The sequence below is a fragment of the Cygnus atratus genome, chromosome 1 (genome assembly GCF_013377495.2).
Source record: "Cygnus atratus isolate AKBS03 ecotype Queensland, Australia chromosome 1, CAtr_DNAZoo_HiC_assembly, whole genome shotgun sequence".
In the NCBI taxonomy this organism is placed as follows: Eukaryota; Metazoa; Chordata; class Aves; order Anseriformes; family Anatidae; genus Cygnus; species Cygnus atratus.
Genome location: NC_066362.1, coordinates 93,372,591 through 93,388,249, shown reverse-complemented (window position 1 = coordinate 93,388,249; position 15,659 = coordinate 93,372,591). Strand labels below are relative to the sequence as shown.

At 37.6% G+C, this 15,659-nt stretch overlaps 2 protein-coding genes across 2 annotated transcripts in view; one reads left to right on the top strand and one right to left on the bottom strand.

Annotated features, from left to right (window-relative positions):
• The window catches only part of CMSS1 (cms1 ribosomal small subunit homolog), a 238,528-nt gene that overhangs the window by 186,035 nt on the left and 36,834 nt on the right, over positions 1 to 15,659 (bottom strand). The gene's annotated exons all lie outside the window — the stretch shown is intronic.
• FILIP1L (filamin A interacting protein 1 like) overlaps positions 15,063 to 15,659 on the top strand; it is a 33,388-nt gene continuing 32,791 nt past the window's right edge. Inside the window, exon 1 of the mRNA XM_035540685.2 lies at positions 15,063 to 15,644. The gene's annotated coding sequence lies outside the window, so the exon portion shown is untranslated. The remainder of the gene's footprint in view (positions 15,645 to 15,659) is intronic.

Sequence of the window (15,659 nt, the reverse complement as noted above, 5' to 3'; positions counted from 1 at the left end):
GTCAACTTAGTGAAACAAATAAACAAACAAACAAACAAAAACTAGGGGACAAATGAACACATTCACACTTAAATAAAATAAGAAATCCAGAAGTTATCAAATAGAATACATCTAAAAAGTGAGAAAAAACAGCTCCCCTCTCTCCGTACACATATAAAGGAAAAAATAAACCCTACAACCTAATCAACTCCACAGATTCCTACAAATCCCAGATGCATTTCTTTAAATGGATGACAACCAAAACAACATAAATAGGTTTTCTTTCACAATCTTTGTTTTCATTCCTTTTGCCTACAGTATTCGTGATGTCATTTACTCTGGTAAAGAAACTAAGAAACACACAGCTCAGATTTCTCAAGTTTTCAGGGTGTTAGTTGCTAACACAGATTACTAATCATGGCGTTTTAGAAAAAAAATCTAGAGCCAGCTTTTTATCTGTTTTGAAAGTTTAACACTGCATACTACTCTTTCACCTCCTTTCCCAGGTTAAGCAGGAATGGTAAAGCCTCTGTCCTTCTCCCCAGAATAAGCTACGTTTGTTGGCGTAATGCAACCAACTTGTAGACGAGCATTTCTTTATAAGCTCATGTAGGACCTACCATCTCAAAATTAGATCACTAGACCATAAAATCCTGAGCCAGAAGAGATCAGAAAGAAGAGCAAACAAATCAAAATGCCATTTAGTCCACTGCCCTCTCCTAGGCAAGGATTAAGATCTCTGAGCAGCAAAAGCCATAACACGACCGCTCAGGCTACGCACAGCTCCCAGTTACAGCCTTCCAAGGGCTGTGTCATCCTTCAGAAGAAAAGAGGCCGTGCTTCTGAAATTAAGTGTGGTGAAGGACATTCTCATCAGGTTTGACCAGTCATTTTTCAATAGAAAGAAAACAGGACACTTTTCTCCTAAACTTTTTTTTTTTTTTTTGAGAACATATTCTCTGGATTGAAGAGTTTTCAGTTGCAGGCCAAAGTATGTTCCTAAACACATTTTATATGTCAACAGAAGCCCTTTAGGACCAGGTTTGATCTTGACCCTCCCAGCAACATTCTCACTTGAAATTGATTATTTAACTCAGACAAAATTAACTGAAAGTGCTACACATTTCCTACACATCGCATACGGTTTGTGAGGCTGCAGTTTGCTTACAATTGTGCACAGATGTGTGCACGGGCTAGCAATGCTCCTCTGACTAAAGTTTGCAGGTTACCTCAGCACGTACTTCACACTGGAAACACTATTTTGGGTGATGCCGGTTTCCAGGACAGCTCTTCTTTTCACTAAGTAGTAAATCTTAAGTTGCATTAAGCCATAAACGTTCTTGTTAACATGGTAAAAAAGCCCAAACAACCTCAATATTAAAATACAGGAGGTTTTCAATTTTTCCTCTCTTAAAATGAAAATATTAACGAAGGCAGGGTTGTGTTTTTGCATCCAGATTTTCTCTCTATTCCTTGGCAAAGACGCTCTGAATCTCGCACATCACCTTCCAATTCCTCAGAGAGCTCTCTGGACAGACATTATGAAGGACCTGTAAGATATGAGCTACATACAGAAAACCTGTATAAACGAAGCATACATTTTTGCCTTTAAATAAATCAGTCCCTCAGAAGTAAGTGTACCAATTATGTGGCTAACATTAGGGCAACAAATTTTCCCTAGCCTTCCTATTGCCATATGCCTGTCATTTTTTTCCTACAGTTTCCATTCACTGTTTCAAACATATGTTGCCACTTATGTGCCAAGAAAGGAATCTCTGAATTACCCCCTTCATGTATGATGAAATGGCAGACTGAATGGAGCCAGAGAGAGCACCATTAGCAGTTATTCACACTTCTGTTTTCTCTTAACTTCCTCTTCTCCAAAGTTTATTCCTCCTATGCAAGGGGATGTGTAACTATAAAGCCATCCATGACTCATGCTACAAAATATATAGCTGTAGCCATGCACTGGAGAAGCAATTTTTTATTTTTTTTAAAGGCCACCTTAAATAAACTTTTTCTCCTTTCAGTTTCCAGATGGAGGATTCTTTTGTGAATCGCTTACCCAAGCATCAACACTGGTGATCCAACATTCTTTTCCTGTAAACTCATTGCTCAGTTTACCAGTGGTTTGCAGCCTCTCTCCCTGGAACTCCTGCTTCCCCGGGGTCAGCCTAGGAGCACACTTCACAATTTCAGAGCAGTGGACCTCAAAAAACATGTACATCAGAATCCATGCTCTCATTTTCCCTTCAATAAAAAAAAAAAAGACCATGAATAGATAAAGCCATGCACATAATTCTTCAAAGAGGAAAGCAATCCAGTAAAAGATGAATGGAGGGAAAACACAGCAGGCACTAACAACAAAAAAGGAAGTCAGCTCGATGACTTAAATTCCCACTATGCTAAGGAATCCATTCTCCTGGGGGTGGTTATTCTGGCACCCTGCAAACCTGACTGAGCAGCTGCCCATGGGGATACATTATCTTAAGCACTCTAATAACTCAGCAGAAAAAAGCTATCCCCTAAAATGGATGCCAGCAGCTACCTTTCAACCTTGCTAACATTGAAGGGGGGTAACAGGAAGTTCGTCCATCAAGAAATATTCCCAAAAACAGGTTAAAAATAACCAAGCATTTCCAGGAATCGCTCAATGACAAACAGCACAAAAGAAAGATTTGTTGGATAGTGTCCACATAAGTTACACCTCCCCCCGCAATCTCTCATGACATTAAAAAACATTATTAAACTAAAATGATTTTTCTCCTACTTAAGGAGATAGACAGTTTTCAAAGGAAAAAAATGAAAGCAAATATTTCATGCTAGAAAATTATTGAAATTAAATTTCATGATCAGAGGGTAAAGAATTACTTTTTGCCTCCGTTTAAATTCTCAAGAGCATAATGAAACCAGTAAATATGCAAAAAAAAAAAGTTTTTTAATGACAAAAAAAACACACATCCTTATAAAATTAAAGGTATGTAGGTGCTAAGAATAGAAACAATCCTATACAGCCTGCTTTTACATACTGTTTTGCTATTGAGAGATTCCTCCTGAAAACACTTGGTTATTTTTACTTTCTTTTTAAACACAATTTTTATCCTGGGCCTTTATGTTGGTAACTTCCAAGATGCTCTGCAAAACTAACTGTAAACCATGCAGAATAATGTTTTCATTAAGTCTCTGAGAAGTAGACCCACAGTTAAATGATGTTCTTGTCTTCTTAATCACCCTCAGTGCTATAAATCATTGCCCTTACCAATATCAACCTCATTGTCTCTGGAAGTTAATAAGCAAATATTATATTTCTTGACAAACAAACATAACAGCTCAAAACTGTCATATTTCTGCTGATTCAGCAGTGAAAAGTGAAGAAATACGCCACAACTTACTTCCATCACTATGACGGAAGAACAAAAAGGGCCTCACAACACACGAAGTTATTTTCAATTCTAATTTTTTTCAAGAAGCATATATTAAAAATATATAAATAAATAAATAAATAAATAAAGGAATAGCCAACAGGGTAAAGCAGCAAATACTGGGTTCCAAAAAGTTCCTAATGACCCTTTCCAATGGCCTCCTCACATTAGTGAGGGGATATAAAGTTTTTCGGTTCTTTTGCAGAAAAGGAATATTCGTATTTAGGTCAAAAAGCCAAAAAGGCAAGAAAGTCACACAGCAAGCTCCACTCCCAAAAGAGATAAATTCCACATGCTGATGTTCTTCTACCAATATCCAGGAAAGAGAATCTTGTTTTCCTACGTACACGTCAGTAACATGCACATTTAGCTCTCCAAACTACCCAATAATCTTTTGTTCCAATGTCTGCTCCACAACTGGTACAAAGATCAATGGGAAACCGAAAACCAAAACGATGGCTAACATGAATAAACTATCAAGGAGAACAGTTAAACACATACACAGAGGGCAAAGCCGTCTTTTAAACAGAACTGTTGATAAGATAATGCTAACTGAGAGGACCCTAAAAAACACCTATTGCCCATGCAATGAATAAGTTAGAACGTGCATTCATTTTATTTCATGTAAAATTTGAATATTAACAGTGTTAATTAAGCCTACCAAGTACTAACCTGTGCTGTCCTATGGATAAGTGACAAAAAACATCTAAGAACTAAACTGTCAGCTGTTAATTGATAAAAATATAGCAAAGTTTTTAAAAAGTCTTCACAGAGCATGGCTTACTTTCTATTTGAAGATGTTAGGCATTGCACACGCTTACGTCCCAGTCATCCCTGAAGTACCAAGACGAGTATTTTGAAGCCTGCACTTTCAAAATCAGGATCTTGTTTCAACATTTTATGGGACCACTGACCATCTGGAACTGACCTGGACAAAGAACTGGGGGATTCTGTGAAATGACCATATCAAATTTAGTTATTTCTGAGGACACACCGGAAAAGGCACATTAACAAAAAAGTTGCCAACAAGTTCCCAATCTCCAACCCATATATCTCAAAAGGGTTATCAACACTGATGGATGATTCATGCTGGTGCTTAATTCAGTTTGGGATTAGGGCAGGATGGAAAGGAGGAGCAAAATCCATAGCCTTAGATTCAATTGGACTTCTCACTAAAAAACAGTGTAGTCTAAAAGGCACACATACCCAAAGGCTGACTAGCAGTCTTAATTTCAAAGTCTGGTGCAATTATACCCTTAAGGCATGCAAAAAAGTATGTTAAGACAACACAGGAAAATCACCTGCAGATCATCATAACATAAAGCTCAGGCTTTTAAGTACTATTTTTTGTGATTTTTTTAATGCAGTTTTATTTCCCACGGAGCAGGGACTTACCTATTTATTTTATTTAAGCTAAGGCTTATGGAGTCAAGCTTCGTTAAATCTAGACTGAGATCACACAAAATACCAAGACAATCGATAAAAGACCAAACTTCAGTATCGCTTTCATATACCTTGAGAACTATAACCTGTATGCTACTTTTCACAAAAAAAAAGTCTTACTAAAACACAGATCAGTTCGAAACTGGGCTGATTAAACTTGCCAGACGCATAACAGTAATTTTGTACATCTGGTCCTTAACAAGTGAATAGCTCTAAAAAGAGCTTAAATTAGCTTTGAAAGACAAATTTAATATTCCATAACCAAAAAGTCTCTTTCCAGTATTTTTAAGTGGATCATTTTGCAATAAATTAAAACCACAGACTGAGTGGAAATTGGTCTGCCGCCTTTGAATTCATTAACAACAGGAATTACACTACATGAAATTTCAGCAAACTGGTCTATAAACAGATCCGTAAAACCTCTTCTGGCTCTTTTTGCTTGTTTACAGAAAGAAGGTGAACCCTTAACCAGTTTTAAAACCTTATTTTCTAAAGTTACACCCTTCCCAAGTGACTTCTATCTCCACTCAATTATTTAAACTTCATAGTTGTTGGTAGGATGGTTAGGGAATGGTTAATTTTGCAAGATTACATCTTCCATATGCAACTACTATTCAGCATCCCACCCAAAGGGCACAATCAACCAATAAAGACTTTGTTCTGATTATGTAATGCTTACAATTTGATCTCCCACTTGAGAGCTCTTTTGGATGTAAAGACAACTGTAACATAGTGACTTTGCAAATAAGATGATGTAATGCTACTTTAGAAGTGACTACATTATAATGAAACATTTGAGCATGTCCAGTAGGAACCACACTTTTCAAAAGCCAAGGTACATTTCAGTCAGAACCATTCAATACCTAGGAGAGCTGTTTCACTTTGATTTCTTTTCCTCTTAGACACTTTGATACCAAAAAGAGAATTACAATTTCCTTCAAAATTAGCTACAAAAAAAAAAAACACTCTTCATTTGAAGTTAACAGGTTCTTAGAAATGGAATAAAAATAACCCTCTTCCAACTCCTATTTATGAATAAGAATGTGAAAAATACATTTTCTAGATAATTTTAAGAATGCACACGTCCAAAAGGAAGTGGTCAAAAGAACACATTAAGGATTTGTGCAATTTTAAAGATAGAAGTTTAATATGGAAATCTAACTTGTATGAACATACCTATAACTTAAGAGATATGAAGGTGTTTTTACTTGTGATTTACATTCAGATGCTGTAAGTGAACACTTACCCAGTACATTCATTGTTCATACGGTAGAAATAGCCTATGAATGTCCTAGGACCATGCACGTGCATACGATTTTAGAAGGACTGTGGCTTTATATATATCAGCTTTCTTATTTCACAACAATGAAGGAGCATTTTTTGAAAAAAAAAAAAAAGCTCACCAGAAGTAAAATATTTTAACATTTACTAGAAGAATCACACAATGAAAAGCAAAATTCTACTGTCACCTCAGTAAAATCCTTTCTGAACTCAGACTAATACCAAGTGAAACCTATACATTTGAAACTCTCTGGGGACCACTTTGTGATTCTGGAGCTCTTCCCTTTTGCAATGACATTCCTGAAGGAACCCAGGTGTGATCATAAGCCTCCCTTCATTCCAGTACAAATGCTAAAAGCATCTCAATCATTCCTTCCAGTCACTCCACTGGACATTAGGATCTTCGCATGGTCCTCCCCACACCTTCCAATAACCTACTCATTGATTTTCTTCAACATGACATGAGCAAACCGAAACTCCACCTGACAAATGCTAGCTTCTTTTATGGCTTTTGGTTCCTAGATGCACTGAAAAATCAGAGATGAGCATAGAACAGCATAAGAGGAGAACAGAAAAGTAATGTCGATATCTGGTGAAACAGCTGAAAAAAATTAACAGGATAATAGGACCTACAAGTTTCTTCTGCAGTTCTTTTTTGTATTACAATATTAAGTTGTAATGCATTATCTTTCCAAAGGGTCTACAAACATGATTTCCATCTTGCTTTTGTATTACTTATGATATTAATGATATTCCCTGAAGCCTGTAGGAATTCACTACCAAAATTGGGTAGCCTTCCTGCTTTTGAGATATACCTAAAATACTCTCATTTCCCACAACACTGAATCAAAAACAATGGTCAAAGATTGTTTAAACAATTCAAATTCTGTAACATCAATACATGTGGAAAACATGCGGATATGGCATTTAAAGCTAAGATATCATAAACAGCCTTCAGTCACTTCTAAAGAGTAACTCACTGAAGAAATCAACAACCTTTGAAACTATCATCCATAAAACCTCAGGAGTATCTACTAGTCTTCTGTGTATGTTTACACAGGCAAACTTTTCAGAGCAATTTCCAAAAGGTCAGGAGGGATTTCAGATTCCACTCCCACTCAGACTTTGCTCTACCCAAGTAAAACCACTAGTAATGGTTTCAACAAGCCTCTGAGTTACAAGTATTTCTGTTACACAGGTACCTACACCATCAAAACTGCTCCAAGAACTCTAACCACCCGCCACCCTGACCACTGAGCAAACTATATATAGCAGCAGCTTTCAGGCATGACTTGCACCAATTTAGATATACATGGATAGCTACAAGTTAAGGCTCCACTTACATTCCCAACCTCCAATGTCAAAGACGTTTTATAGCTCTCAAATAAAGTGTTTATTCTTGTCAAGCTCTGTATAACCTTATGTTACTCTGGACACACTTTCAGCTTCTAGCAAAATAATCCCTTCTATTTTGGTAGAGTTGGATCCATGTATTTTCATCTTTACTCAGCAGGAATATCAAAAGGACCAATTTTTTGTACATGAGAATAGCCTTTGCTCATCTACTATGGGGATTCTGAAATAAATAAGAACAGATGAACAGGGTAAAAAAATGCATCACAAGAACAAAAAATATCAAGCATCACAAACTCAGACATCTTAGAGTAGGAAAAGCCAACTTTAATGAGGTTTTTATTAGGTCATCCACAACTGGGTCTTGTTTAACCAACACAACATAACTTAGGAATTCAGAAAATATATATTCTTTTGCAACTTCTAGTTTTAGGCCTCAGTTTGTCACGTGCAGAATCCAGACATGTCTTTAGGTATTGCTTTGAAAGTTAAAAGAACTAATAAATGTCATCAATTCCTACAAGAAAGTTGCAAGCAGTGTCATAAGAACCATATTACAGTAACTAGAATTGGTATCTTCCTTCTGCCCTTGCTACTGGCTAGAGTTACGCACATAGATTTGCCTATACACACACACACACACACACACACATATATATATATATATATATATATATATATTTCTTTGGGGAAAAACAAACAAACAAAACCGAAGAGTAAAAAATTTACCGTGCTTAAAACTTTGTATTCATAGAATCACCTACTAGTACTAATGTTTCTGGTATTCCATTATACCATTCTTGCTAAGAAAAACAAGCTATTTTAAAATGATATGGAAGAGAGAAACTTGAAATTATACGTCCATTTAAGAAGTTATCTTGTTTAATTTTTTCTTGAGTAACATCACTTTGTTTATAAGTTATTAACAATTACCGAATGTACCAAAAGGAGCCACTTCAGGTTTCTTTTAAATGAAGTTGCATCACCACATGAAAGCAAGCAATGTCTCCACATTTAATCAGTCCTACATGGCACATCATGATCACACACACAGCATACACAAAGCTTTTTATGAACTGTAACTATGATTCAGCTAATGAGTATTAATCTTTGCATTATGAGCTTCTGAGATTGGCTACAGCAAATAGAAGCCAAAACCAATGTCCTGTCAGAATGCTTCCAACTAAAGTATATCAAGGGGAAACAACATGAAAAGGAACAGAACAGAAACTTCACCCTTACACACAACTAAAAAAATAGGTAATTTTACAAACCAGATGAAAAATAAGCTATCCAACAATGAAAATATAAGCAAACAGAACACTGAGAAGTTTGCAGGGAAGACTGTTTAAAGTGCATGGGATTTTAGGGAATAAAAATGAATTTTTGTCTTTGCTTCAGGTGCTAGGAGAAGAATTTCCTTAAGTCACTTCATTGTGTTCTTGTATAATATTTAAGGAAGAAGCAATCTGGGGGTTATTCAAGCATTTACTTCATCTCCTGAAAGACTTTCTTAGTAATAGTCGATCCTGCTGACATTAACATCCAGAGACATGAGATCAATAAAAATGTTCCCAGATAAAGACACAAGTTTAGCATTGCTGAGTCTAAGGTAATAGTTCTTAATGCTGACATGTCTCATGCAGACTGCCATAAAAAGCCAAATTAATACCCTTTTGTATGTATTCCCCTTCCCCACTCAAGGGTTTTGTGAAATTTTTGTTGCAGACTCAGGAGCTATGGAGTGTCTGAGTCTGCTAAATACATTTCCCCAAGCCCAAGAGACTCCTTGAACGGTACCTGCTGTGGGCAATCCTAACACAAAGAACTACACGGGACTACGCACTAGGAGATCAAGAAATTCTGTAAATACTTTTCCAGACTAGAGAATTGAACCACACAACGCAGTCACATTTCTAAACTATTAATCTACCAGATAGCTCAGCAATTCTGAATCCCAAAGGGATCAAAGGTTTTCAAGTTATATTATATCCCTAGGAATCCACAATCTAAAACGGCCTATATGGTATACATTTACCTCTGTTATTTCAGTACAGATTCCTTGAACAGGTATCAAAATCACCAATAACTTAAAATCCCATGCTTTAAACAGGAACTAGTGTATGACTTCTGAAATTGCAGAGAATAAGGAAAACATTCTAAAATGTATTTTTAGCATGAATTATAAAAAAAGAAAAATCTATCAAGGCAGAAAAATGCCTCTTATGTAATTTCATAACATAAATGGCAGCATCTAGAGACCCAATAAAGGGCCTATGAGCCCAACAGCATGTCTATTTTACTCAGCTAACACAGGCAGCCCAACAAAAAACATTTTCTTTCCCTGCAAAGCTTGCTTTCCTCAGCATCCAATAGCTGCCTTTTTACTACCTTACTATTTTTGAGATAAGCTTTCTGTATCATCTACTTTTTCACTGGGTCAATCTGTAAGAGGCAAGAGAAGCCTGATCAAGAGAATTATAACAATGGAATGAAAGAAACACATTTTGATCCCCAATTCTCTCTACTTTGTAAACACTAAAAATAGAAAAAAAATGACAAACTTGTAACTCCGATATGTACACTATAGATGGTTCCAACAAGTCTTCTTACAGTTCCTAAGCTGCGTTCAAGAACGCATTCACCTAAGTGCGTCCTTCAAAAGCTTGTGCTTTCTCTTTCTCATTTCTGACACCAGGGCCTCAGGTGACTCCTGTAGAACTTGCAATCTATAAGAATCCTGAATCCCTTCAATCTGTGTGCTGGGCTTTGCAGTACAAGGCACTGCTGGATCAGCATCACCCAGTAACAAATGAAAAAACAATTGACGGGAAGGGAAAAAAGCAGAAGAGAGGAGACATTCAGTGATATGGAGAAGTAAAGGGACTTGTAATACCTTGATCTACTTCTTTACTTTGAATGGAGCATCCTCCACTGACACCATGTTCAGGTCACATCTATGGAAAGAGCTGAGTCAACTTCACTCAAACCTGTGTGTTTATTATTCAAACAAGAACTAAACTGCTCAGAAAGGTTTGATCAGTTTGAACACAATGACTGGATTCACAGCTTAGGTTAACGCACAGAAAAGATCCGAGACAGAGATTCATGCAGAGCTTGATCTGAAGCTTAACACATCTCAGTCACCATTTCCCTGAAGTCCTACAAGAAGAACTTTGCTTTGACTGCATTTCAAAGGAGATGGAGGAAGAAAAGGAGGCAACTAAGTATATAGACTTATTATATACATTTATTTTTTTTATTGAGGTCCAATGACTCAAGAAAGACATTTAAAATATGTTCACATTATGTGGAATTTTGCTCCATCCAAGGTACATCAGCACAATAGTCTTCACATGGTTGCAACTCACTTGTGCTACTGCACTAATATTGAAATGGCTGTCATGCTTCCAGAAATAGTCCAACTATTTGCAGACACACAAAAAAAACATCAGTGCAGAACAACACTAACAAAACAAACCTCCAGGCCCAAGCTGCTTGGTAAAATACACTATTGTGCAGAGTTTTCATAGACTATGAACTGTTATCTCAACTCATTATGTAGAACGGACTACTTGGCTATATATGGTTTATATGACAAGGCACAGAAATTAAATTCTATTAATGTTTGTTCATGACAAGCTCTGCTCCGCACTAAATGTCTTTTTTAATAAAAAATTATTCTGGTCCTATATACAACAAGAGGTCATCTCACAAGCAGATACGGAACATTTGCCAGTCCCTCTTAGGAGAGGGGTTATTAGCAGTCATATGAAGAGATGCAGTTATCAACTTCTGAAGGCGGCGCCCAACAAAAAGGGATCTAATTATCCCTAATATTTGGCTAGGAATTTTGTTTGTGTCTGCCAAAATAGGGAGAATAATGGAATCTGCAAACAATAAGGGAGTTTGGGAAAATATTTCTTCCTGCTGCCAAAAAAAATTAAAAACACACAGTAATGAAGATATGAATCTCTTTCCGTCCATGGTCCATAGTAAAGACACATGAATCTGAAGAATGTTATCTTTAGAACTTTCCCCTGCTTCTCCCCCTTGCCTTCCGCATGCAATTTATCAGTTGTCTGTGCATTGCAGACTGTCATTTAGCTATAATGGCCTTCATATTTCTCTCCATAATATTCAGAAATTAATCTATGTATTACGATACAAAACACGAAAATAACTTTCACTGATGAAATCTAAGAGATTGTCAACCACAATGCCAGGGAAATTAATAAAGACAAATTGGACAGAAAAATTTAAAACGATGTTATCAATCCATGGAATAATTCAAAAAAGTGAGCCTTCTTCCACTGACTTAATGGCAAAACTCCCACAGACTTCAGAGACAAGGCTGAGTATACACTGGAGAAAAATCCTTGAAATTACAAGTTATTAGAACCATTAAACATCAGATACCATTTATACAAGCCATTAAGATTCAGCTTGTCAATATCACATGCTTTTCAGTTCTCCGGTATCACTTGCAAAGCTTAAGCAGGACCCCATCCAAAAAAGCAAATAGTTTTAAGTAATGCAAAATCCTAACAGAAGCTTTGACAGTATTTGTACTTCCATAGATGTCTATTTTGGGAATATGAAAGTAACCTAAAGATTTTGATCCCACGGATAATTTCAAAGGCTGAGATTCAGCAATATCTACATGAAGGAAACGTGACTAAGAGCCTGATTCAGCCAAGAATTTCAATATATCATTAAAATCAGGCTTATGCTGAAGTCTTTTTTTTTTTTTTTTTTTAAACAAAAATACACAGGACTATGTTTAAGTGCTTTGTTGAACTCAGGCCCAAATTCTAATTTCCTTTATTTATCTTAGATACAAAATGGCTAAAGGAAAGGGTCAAATCCTGCAATAGATAGGTTATGGGTTTAAGAATAGTGGAACTGCTGCTATGGTCTTCTATGGGAAGAAAAAGGAAAGAGAAGTAGTTTAACGATGGAAGCAATGGGAGGAATTCAGATAGTTTAAGATAAAGTCTGAACGACAACTTCAAAGCCATTTAGCTTATTTGCCCCCATCTTTTCCCTGCCTGCTAATCTTCCATCTTTTCAGTTTCTGTTTTTTCAAGTCAAATCCTAAGAGAACATGTGCACAAATAAAATAAAATAATAAGCAGAGAGACAGAGACTAGAACAAAGCTATTGCACTCAGGCTGCAGGGAGCAGCCCCACATTGTCAGGGGATGCACCAAATAAGGTTTTCATTTTGTCTTTACCTTCTACAGATTCATTTTCTTTTGCTGTCACAGTACTCACAGTGATTCTGAGCAAGTCTGCCTAGTAACTAAAGAAACTGAGCTGGTTTTCAGGAAGCAATGCAAAGTGAGACAGGCATACCCGCCTGTCCAAAGGCATCTTTTCCCTCCAGTGAACCTCACCAGGGCCAGGACTCTACCTAGTGATACTGGAAGACACTGGAAAAAAAAAAAACAGTAAAGGAAGGTTTCTCAGCCTCTGTCATAAATAAGCTTTTCATGTTAGCAATCTAAAAGCTGGAATTTTTAATCATATTGTTCTTTAACAGTGCTTGAAATAGTACTGTACTGTGTCCTTTATGAAGCTGTGACAACGCAAGAGAAGGAAGTCAGGTCACCACACACTCAGCTGATGCTCTTTGATAAAGTGGTTTTGCAGAAGGTCACTGATGTGCACTTTTATACCACAGAGGAGAATTAATTAAGAAACTACAAGTTCATACTTTGGCTATCCCCAGATGTAAACACAGACAGGAGGATTTGCATTCCCTATTCCCTGCTCTAGCCTGCCCCCAGACTGTCAATAAACTTATCACCAGCACTATCGGAGCTGTGATCCTAGCAACTCCAAAACAGAACTGGAATATAAGGATGGACTTTTGTTTACCAGCTTCTGGGAAGCCTTCCTTCTCCAATGCTGCTCATAAGCTACAACAGCTCTTTCACGTGGCATGGCAAAAATGCAAGCAATTTTCATGTAGATAGACTGAAGAGATAGGGGGTGTGCAGGTGAAGGGGAAAATGCATGAAAAAAAATAGAAAAGGAAGGAAAGAAAAAAATAACTAAGTAAAAAAGATGATAATTTTCATTCTAGTCATTTTTATGGGTATATACAGACATACACATGTTTAAAAGCATGCATACATATTTAACTCCTAGCTACCTTCTACAGATCTCTGTCACACATGGTAGACTCCTACTTACCTGACTCCCCTACAACTTTACAGGACACAGCATTCCCCACAGCCTGTTCTAAGACAGGACCTGCACCTGCAGCTATCCTGTTCTTTCAAATAACTGCAGAGTCCCGACAGAAAAGATGAGTCTGTACCTGCATACAAAATCAACTTCATCTTCCCCATACCAAGGTCACCTTGATGAGCTGTTATGTGATGCACATGATCTACACCGGCACAGTACTTTAAGAAACTATGCAAAATGTTAGTTCCCAAAAACTTTAGCCAACCATCTGTACAGTCCAATTTTAGCTAAAGGACAGACATTTTTTTTTGGCGTATGTGGATTTGGTGACTAAATCTTCCTAGGATAGGAAATATTTTATTTGAATATGCCAATGGACAGATCAGGATAAGACATTTCATTATCTCTGAAACCAATTTATAGGGGTCAATATACAGGTATCTCTCTTTTAAAGAGATTTGAAATATTTCTGATCAAGCACACAAACCCAAACTCTCTCAAAGACATGCAAGGGGACAGCAGAACCAACCACACACACAAGTAACATACTTCTGAATAAGCCCCAGCTCAGGCACAGTGCAAAGGGCTGGCTGAAAAATTCCACCTGAAAAATAAATATCTTTTTAAGACTATGCTCAGGGTAAATATGTGCAAGGTAGTTAAGAGATGTCTTTCTTTTTAATGAAATACAAACATTTTCATCACAATTTGTCTTTAAACACATGGACAACACCCCCAAATAAGTGAATTTCATTATGTTAGTATTGTGTTCCTGTATATACTAAAGCATCCTAAAAGCTGGCAGTAGGACAGCTTAAGCTATGTTAGAGTTTATCTGAAGACTAAAATTCAAATGCTGCAAATGAATGAATTGTGGATACATCTAATTTGAACAAAGCTGCACAAAGCAGCGTGGAAAACCTTTTTCCATGGTCTAATTTACTCATCAACACAAGAGGAGCTCATTTCATTAACTTAGTGGAATTTCAGCAACAAGTTTTACGGCTGTTTCAGGTATTTATTCCTTGTGTTCGCAGTGTTTATTCAGGGTGTACGCTGAAGGACAGGGAATGCAAGAGATACATTTTAAGCTCTTCAATCTAAATCCTTCTTCTTGGCCTCCTGTCTCTTCCCTAAATATTAAAACAAACGATTCATTTCTTTAAGACCTCCTTACTAAAAATAGTTGGCTGGGCTGCTTAATTGTGTTAGCTGAAACACAAACAGATGAAAAGGAAAGGGTTTTGCAGGAAAAACATTGAAGAGAAAAAAAAATTAGATTTCATCTGGCCTTCCCATCATCACTCGGAGAATTGTTTTGTAGTTACATCATCAGGAAATAAAATACTATCCTCTGCGGACCCCGACTCTTTACAGAAGGAGGAAAAAAAAAAGGCAGCTTGAAGTTCGTATCGCCCTCTGAGGAGCTCAGCTAAATTCACTTTTTTTGTCAGGTTAAAAAGCAAGCAAGCAAAAAGATGTAAAAAGGAACCCCCCCGAGGCCGGCTTATTAAAGAAGATGACCTTGAAGGCAATTTCTTAGCTCAAACTCCAGGCTGAGTGCAAGAGATTGCAGCTCATCAGCTAACAATTTCTGCCGCCTTCATTATCGACACTAGCGAGGAGCTGCGGCAGCCCGGACCTCGGGCACATTCTTCCACGGGCTGGTAGGCAGCCGCGAGGCTTTCGCACCGTCCGGAGCGTCAGCTGGAGCCAGGAGGTATTAATAAGCTTCTCCCAGCGCTGGCCATCACCGAAACGCCGCGACCAGGCAGCGAAAGGCTCAGCTCCTTATATGGCGAGGTAATGACGTAATGCTCCATAGGCTTGGGGCTCGCCCGGCGCCCATCTCCCATTGTTCCTTCGCTGGGACTGCTGCCGTCTGTGGGACCGCTGCTGTTTGTGGGACCGCTGCCGTCCGTGGGACCTGCTGCGGCGCGCAGCCCCCCGCCAGCCCCGGAGCTGCAGGTAAGAGCGGGAGGG